We start from the raw sequence: 7805 nt of genomic DNA, 5'->3' as shown, positions 1-7805 counted from the left end.
TTTGTCAGGTGTCAGGCAAACTAACAAGGTTGAAATGATCTCCCACAGAAGTGCTGCAGGGGACTCTCCTAGCTTGTACTCACACTCCTCCACAGTTCTGTGTGTGGAGAAGCTGACCTCTTCCTTCACAGTGCAGAACAACTCCTGCAGCCCACAGTTATCCTGTGTGTGAGTAGGCTGTGGTGCCTCCATGAGCCTCTGAGATAGAAATTGACGTGTCCAGCTAGTGAAATCACTGCTGTTTCCAGCCTGCTCTGCAGCAACTGCTTCCGTCTAGTTGGTGTGGGGTGGGGCTGATGAATCCCACTTTGCTGGGCTCCCTCTTTTCACATTGAGTTGGGTTTTTCAGTAAGTGAGATACAGTCAAGCTGAAAGAACTATGGATGAGAACAGCAGGGAGCAAACAAGCAGTGAAATAGCACAAAGAAGTTGAAGAAGTCGTGAGTGGCCTGTGTCTCAGTAGCTGCCTGGGATTTCCCAAGCCACTATACCACGTGGGGCTCAGGTCTGACAAATTGGGCGGAAATGTTAACCAACCTCCATGATGAGATGTCTGTGTTGTTGATCCCAAGAAGACTACCTGATCCTTTCTTTTACATCAAGTCACTGGCCTTTGTGGGGTTGATGGGAGGGGCTGGCCATCCGTAGAGCAGGTACTTCTGTCTAGCTGACTGTTCGGGGTTTCCTGAAGGACACTACTGAATGGTGGGGTTCTTATGGCCTGCATCTACAAGGTCACCCTTCTCTATCATCCCTGAAAAGTCTCCTCATCTGAGGTCCCTCCCTGGTGGGTGGGCTGTGTCACCTTAGCTGATTCTGTCCCTATGTTCTACCTTAGATGCTCTGTGGACTGCTCTAGTTGCTTCTGCTCCCAACGGTATGGTGCTACACATGGGATAGGCCAAAGCCTTCCCACCATATCCATTGCCACAAGGAACTTCCCCAAAACTGTGAGCTGGGGCTGAGCTAGACAAAAGACACTAGACATAAGAGCCACATCATGGGTGACTTACTGATGCTTCCAAACCAGCCTGAACAGGCTGCTTTTAATGAATGAGGAAGTGGTGTTGGGTGTGGTAACCCCCCAAGACCCCATGGTTATGTGGTAGCAAGGTGTGTTTAATGAAGTTCAGGTTCACAGTTGTTGATCGTCAGTGGACAGGCTATAAATACCAACAAAAGCTTGATCCCAACATCTGTAGACCTGGACTGTGATTTCCTGACTAGGGGACTTTGAGAGGCTCTGAAAATAGAAGGCTCATGGAGCCCAGGGTATCTTGTCATGCTTGGAGCCAAGCTGTGTGTGCTTGAACTTAGACAACTTTGGAAAGTCTTATTTATTTTGTGCCCAGGCTACTCAAGGCTGCCCTCTTATCAGGCTCTTCCTACATCAATGGGAACGAGATCTACAGATACAAGCCAATGGGAATAAGGGCATCAAATGTGTTGTGTCGAAACCAGAGGTGGGTAAACTCAGCCTTCTTGGTGATGATGAACCAGTTCCAGATGTGGGATTTGGAATCACCTAGAACTCAGGCTGACCTGAGGCTGTATCATGTGTTCCCTCCTCTGAGCCATGTGGGTCAGAAGGCAAGAGTGACTTCTATTCTGTAATCCTGTCAGCAGTGAAGAGCCAGTGCTGCCTGTGTGCTGCCAGGGACGTCACACCTCAGCCAACTCAGTTCATTTCCATGCATCTGGATGATGAAGAATCCCAGATGATAGAAACTCAAGCAAGCTAGTACAATGAGAACCGAAAGTCTCCCCCAGCTGTATGTGAATTCGAGGTGCTTCAAAAGCAGCATGAACCCACAGTTCCTTTCTAGGGGAGGGCAGTCTCCTGCATCAGTGTAGAGATGGGAGGTATCTAGGTTCTTGCTACCTGCCTTGCCTCTGTCCCAGTTTTGTAACATCACTCTTGGCTCCGAGGCCACGGGACTCTTTCAGTGTTAGATTCCTCTATCATGGAAACCACTTCCTTCTTCTCCATCAGAGACCCTCTCACATATCATTACTGTATGTAACAGAGTCCATTAGCTAGCTGTATCACAGCAAAGGCCGCCATACTGGGCACACTTGATTTCACGGTGTTGGCCGTCCTTTGATCAGCATGTAAATCCTTCAAGGTCAGGAACTTGTTTGGTTCCCTGCTCTCTCTCTCTCTCTCTCTCTCTCTCTCTCTCTGTTCTCTTTGCTGTATGTCTCTCTTTTTTGTCTGTCTCTGTTTCTCTTTTTCTCTGCTCTGTCTTTTTGTCTGTCTCTATCTTTTTGTCTATCTCTCTCTTTCTGTCTTTTTGTCTGTCTCTGTCTCTGTGTCTTTTTGTCTGTCTCTTTCTCTTTTTGTCTGTCTCTTTCTCTGTCTCTCTCTGTCTCCGTCTCTCTCTTTCTCTCTGCTCTCTCTCCTATTCCTGGAACACTGTGCTGCACAGACTGGGCACTGAATGAGTGCTTGGTGGTGGGAGAGATGGATGTAGCTCCGTAGAGAAAGTCTTATTAACTGAATCCACAGCTCCAGATGACTCAACACCTAAGTGAACTGGCTTTTTCATGCCTGAGATATAAGGGTAACAATATCCATTTTTCAAAAATTATTTGTCAGGAGTAAATGGAAAGTACCCTTGTCTTGTGTCACATAACTATTAATGGCCTTTTACGACATCACTGAGACTCACAAGGACAGGAGATGCATGGGTGCCAGAGCCTTGGGCTGTCACCCACCTTGCCTACCAGAAATCACTGATGTTTTCCACCAAGGGCCAAACAGAGACTGTCCTTAGGGGTGCTGAGGTTTTTACACTTCCTTCCTCTAGTAGCAAAAATATGGGTAGCCGAATGTAGTCCACTAGGTGGACAGGACCCCCTTTCAAAGAACTTTACAGTTATCTAGATGATATGTAATTTCCAAGAATCAAGAAGCATTCCACAGACTTAATAATTCTGAAACAAAAAAAATTTGCATGTCACAGTGAAATCATTGACCTAGTTACATAAGGTGCCTTCCTGCCCCAACCTTTGCTACCTTCATATGGGCTATAGCTTGTTGAAGACAGAACACTTGTGGTAAGGTACCCACCCCCAGGAGGGTAAAGAACAAGCCACACACTGCTTTGAGGGGCCCAGCCCGGAGCAGAACTGCAAGGACAGACACCGTTCTAGTCACCTGCGGTTTGAAATCATCACTTCCAGTCCCCTGTGACTAGGGCCAGGGTCTCCACACCTGTGAGAGGAAGCGAAGATCTAAGGAATCTGAAATTTAAGAGAAAAACTGCAGCTGCTGGTTTGTGGGTTGGAACATTATTGGTAAGTTTTGTTTCATCTTGGACTTTGGGAAACACTAGTGTTTCTGCTGTTGTTGTAAATGGCAGGCTTTGAAGGCAGAAGAATATTGTGGTGGTCACATCACCAAGTCCTGGGTGATTATGGACTTGGGTTCCCTCAGTCCTGTTGAGATGAAAGGCAGGTGCTCACTTTGGTAGTCTTTTAAGTGCTGTGAGTACTCTATGGGGCTTAGAACATCAAACGTTGCTCCAACCATGTCTAGGGTTGGGAAGGAGTCATGCCCTTGGGTATTGCAGGAAAGGATTTTGAGTCCCAATTTTTCAGGTGTTAGGGACTCTGCCCTTTCTACCCCATAAGGAGATAGAATATGGTGTATTTTCATTTGGTTCTATTTTTAGACAATGTCTCAAATATCCCAGGCTAGCCTTGATCTTGCAATGTAGCTAAGGATAACCCTGATCTTCAGCCACCATCTCCTAAATGCTAAGATTACTGGCATATACCACTGTACTAGGTTTTCTGAGGTGCTGGGAACTGAACCTAGTCTTCCATGTACACTAGGTGAGAGCTCTACCTTGCCTCTACCTCTCTCTCCCTTCCTCCATCCCCTCCCTCCTCCTCCTCTCCTCCTTCTTCTCTTCCTCCTCCTTCCCCCTCCTCCTCCTCCTCTTCCTCCTTCTTCTTCTTTTCTTCTCTCTCCTCTGCCCCTTTCTTTCTTTCTTTCCTTCCCTCCTTCTTTCTTTCTTTCTTTCTTTCTTCCTTCCTTCCTTCCTTCCTTCCTTCCTTCCTTCACTTTTCAAGACAAGGTTTCTTTGTATAGCTCTGGCTATCCTGGAGCTCTGTCCCTCTGCCTCTGCCTCCTGAGTGCTGAGATTAAAGGCATGAACCACCACCACCTGGCCTGAATTCAGTTTCCAACCATCGACTACTGAGCTCTGAATGACTTACTGGAAGCCTGTTGTATTGCCCTCAGCCTGGGTGCTTCTCCCAGGGAAGATGCTCAAGTGTGCCTAGGCACAGTTCTGATAAACATGGCTGTCGGATTTCTCAGTCTGGAACTTCTAGAAGCAAAGAGTCTGTGGGAATGCCAACCAATGAGGCAAGATAGACCTTGAGTTACTGGCAAAGACTGACAGAAACCGCTAACACAGTCATGCCTAGAATACAACAACTAAAGTCGTCACAGGCAGCTCTACTGTAAGGCAGTCAGAGATTGGCCAAGAATCATGGAATTTGAGAGACCCCTCTGGAGAAGCACGGTCTGTATCAAGGACAGGAAGTGCAGATTCCACAAACCCAAACTCTGGTGTCCTGGCCAGCAGGGTGAGTTGCAGGGTGGTCTCCTAAAGTGGATGAAGCTCAGCAGAGGACATGGACCCAGAAAGTAGGAAAGGGTTGAGGAAGAGGGGCAAGGTCAGGATGGAGGAGGAGCCTCTGCCTCGTGCTGACAGAAAGCAGTTGGTGAGCCTGGAGCCCACCAAGTAGAAATGCACAAATCCACCAAACACTTACACGCAATTCTCAGGAGAGCTCAGGACATTCTTCCGCTAACATCAATGTCCAAGTGAAAGTGACAAACTTGTGGGTTTCTTGGTGCTGTGGGTTAATGAGTGTCACTTAAAGATGCTGTTGTGCTTTGACTAGGACGGCATCAGGCGTCCACGCTTTCCCCTGCTGCAGTAAGTGACTTCGGCTTCCTGAGCCCTGGCTTACCTGGAGACCTCCTACCTAATAATATCTTCTAAGCCTGTCCCAGAAAGAGGAAATGAGCAGAAAAAGAGACCATAGCCAAAATAGATACCGCAGGTCCCTGCCCTCAGCCTGGGTGCTTCTCCCAGGGGAGATGCTCAGGTGTGCCTTCATATATACTGGCTCTTATTTTAGACACAGTTCTGATAAATATGGCTATCTCTTTTCTTATCTTGGAACTTCTAGAGGCAGAGAGTTCGTGGGAATGCCAACCAATGAGGCAAGATAGACCTTAAGTTACTGGCAAAGGCTGACAGAAACCACTAACACAGTCATGCCAACTCCATACACTCACACGAGACCATTGAGTCAGCTCACAGTCCTGGATGTAGACAGGATGCTCACCTGTCTTCAGCAGAGACTATGAGCAAAGGCCAAGGAAGGCAAGACAAAGCTAGAAGGAACTGCACCGGGTGTTATGTTACAGCATGGTTTCCCCTCGTGGGGCTTCACGGTCAGTGTGTAAGATGCTCAGATGGGTAACCCTCACTGATAGTGAGGTAGAAAGAGATGACTTCAGGTACCAGTCATCACTGCTGTTGCCAAATTTAATACGGCAAGCTCCCCAGGAATTTTTCAAAGCTCAGTAGTTGATGGTAAGAAACTGAATTCAGGCCAGCGGTGGTGGTGATGGTGGTGCATGCCTTTAATCCCAGCACTCAAGAGGCAGAGGCAGAGGCAGAGGCAGAGGCAGAGGCAGAGGCAGAGGCAGAGGCAGAGGCAGAGGCAGAGGAACTAGCTCAAGGACAGAGCTACACAAACCCTGTCTTGAAAAGCCAAGAAAGAAAGGGGTGGAAGGAAAGAATGAAAAAAGGGAGGGAAGCAGAAAGGGAGGGAGGCAGGTAGGGAGAGAGAGTAAGAAGGAGAGATTGCATTCAGAATCTAAGGAAGGGCTGGACAGAGGCACTGGATTTGGTCCCCAGCACTGCACAGAACTGGGTTTGATGGCACATACCTGTAATCCTAGTACTCCGGAGGTGGAGTCCAGAGCATCAGAAGAAGGTCACCCTCAGTTACACAGTCAGCGGGAGATCAGCCTAGACCACAAGAGACCCTGTCTCAAAGGAAACAAAACGTAACACTTCCCAGCAGAGGAATAAATCCGGCCAAGCACACATTTCCTCTTACTTGTTAAGATGTTTCTATTTGACAAGCAATAAAAACCCTACAGATGACCAATCCGAGAGGGAAAACCAAGAAAGAAAGGCAAGTGGAAGCAGAGGTTTATATCTTAAAAACTAAGGAGAAGTCTAGGGGTGGCATTCCAAGACGTCGTGGGTAGGACAGGATAGCCAGCCAGGACCAGGGCAGAGCTGGGCAGACTCACCACAGCAAAGAGCCACAGTGCTAAAAATGGCTCCCCACAGCACTGGGGACAAGGGAACCTAGTGTTTAGTGTGGGTTGCCCCTGTGGCTGCTTCTGTATTTCCTCCAGCTCCTTCCCTTCCATGGGGCTCAGAAACAGGCCTCACATTCGCTATGCTCCCCACACCTGACCCGGAGGCCCTAGGCCAGGAGCTCTGTCTTTAGGAGTTAGTAGGGCATCTGATAACTGCAACCTTGTGCTAAGTGGGGCCTGCCACTTAGCCCACGTAAGGATGGAAGAGCAAGCATGGACCGTTCCTGCCTCTCTCCAGGCCTCCTAGCTCAGCATGTGTACATTTTGGTGTCATCCCCATAGAAATGCATCCTGAGGCACATCTGGGTAGTTAGCCCTCATTGGTGTCAAATTCTTAGTCCACAGGGTCTATGATACTTGATAGCAGCCAGGGCAGATGCTGTGATATTTTTTGCCCTGGGACACTGAAGTGGGGGAGACCCATCTCTGTAAGTCAGTGTAGCCTTTTCCAGCAAGCAGAATGGAGCCAGTGAGCCCTGCAGTAAACCAGTGGAAGTCCCAGGCCCTTTGCTCAGCTAATTTTCCTAAGTGGGGAGGGCGGGTGGCCGAGTACCATTTCCAGCAGTGGGGGTTGGTGACCATAAACCTAGGCATTTCACAGCTCTGACAGCCAGCTCCCTGTGTGACTGACTGGTCTCATCCAGGGACATCCAGGAAGTGAAGATGTAGACACCAAGCTGCTCTTAAGTGCCCAGACACTATTAGCATTGTCCTATGTGCTTACTCCTGGCGGCTGTCTCTCTGGGTGTGGCTCATCAGTTTCGACATTTATTTGTATACTTGGATGAGAGTAAAGCTGTATGTTTGACCCCACAGCTAGAGTAGTTTAATATCAGGACCTCAATGTTTTTTAAAGGCTACAGGATTAAATCAAAATGTCCTATTCAATAAAGAGCAACCAGTTGTTGGTTTGATGGAGCTCATGCTTGGGAACCAGTGACCAGACAGGACCTACCAGGACAACAGCCATAAGCGCGGTGTCTCTCTCAGTTTTCAGAACAGCCCCACAGAAGGGAAACTGTCAAAGGTATTCAGAAGAAAGGATGCCAAACTTCCTGCCTGCACTGGGGCACCACAGCCAGCCCCTCCCCCACAGCTGGCCTCCAAAACTTGTAATTTTCAGGTCTTTCTACCTTCCCTCAGAACACCAGTCCACAGGGCCTTCCTCTCCAGCTATTGAGTGGGTGGCAGTTAGCAGGAGAAAGGGGTACCCTCCATTTCTGGGTGTCAGGTGATGTGCATTTTCCCTGAACTTCTGGATAGTACTTTGGTTTCTCTCCCTTGCTTTGATTTGCCCTTTGACCTCAGTTGGCACCTTTCTGGGCCTCATTCTCCCTCCCTCCCTCTCCCTCTCCCCCTCCCTCTCCCTCTCCCCCCT

The 7805-nt window shown here is 48.5% G+C and overlaps 1 protein-coding gene across 8 annotated transcripts in view; it reads left to right on the top strand.

Annotated features, from left to right (window-relative positions):
* The first annotated feature begins 3007 nt into the window (after positions 1 to 3007).
* Ccr6 (C-C motif chemokine receptor 6) overlaps positions 3008 to 7805 on the top strand; it is a 20331-nt gene continuing 15533 nt past the window's right edge. For all 8 annotated transcript variants that reach the window (XM_031353195.1, XM_031353198.1, XM_031353197.1 and 5 more), the window contains exon 1: positions 3008 to 3300. The gene's annotated coding sequence lies outside the window, so the exon portion shown is untranslated. The remainder of the gene's footprint in view (positions 3301 to 7805) is intronic.

Source organism: Mastomys coucha, unplaced genomic scaffold (assembly GCF_008632895.1).
Source record: "Mastomys coucha isolate ucsf_1 unplaced genomic scaffold, UCSF_Mcou_1 pScaffold5, whole genome shotgun sequence".
NCBI lineage: Eukaryota > Metazoa > Chordata > Mammalia > Rodentia > Muridae > Mastomys > Mastomys coucha.
The sequence above is the reverse complement of the archived record's forward strand: the minus strand, read 5'-3'. Positions and strand labels throughout refer to the sequence as shown.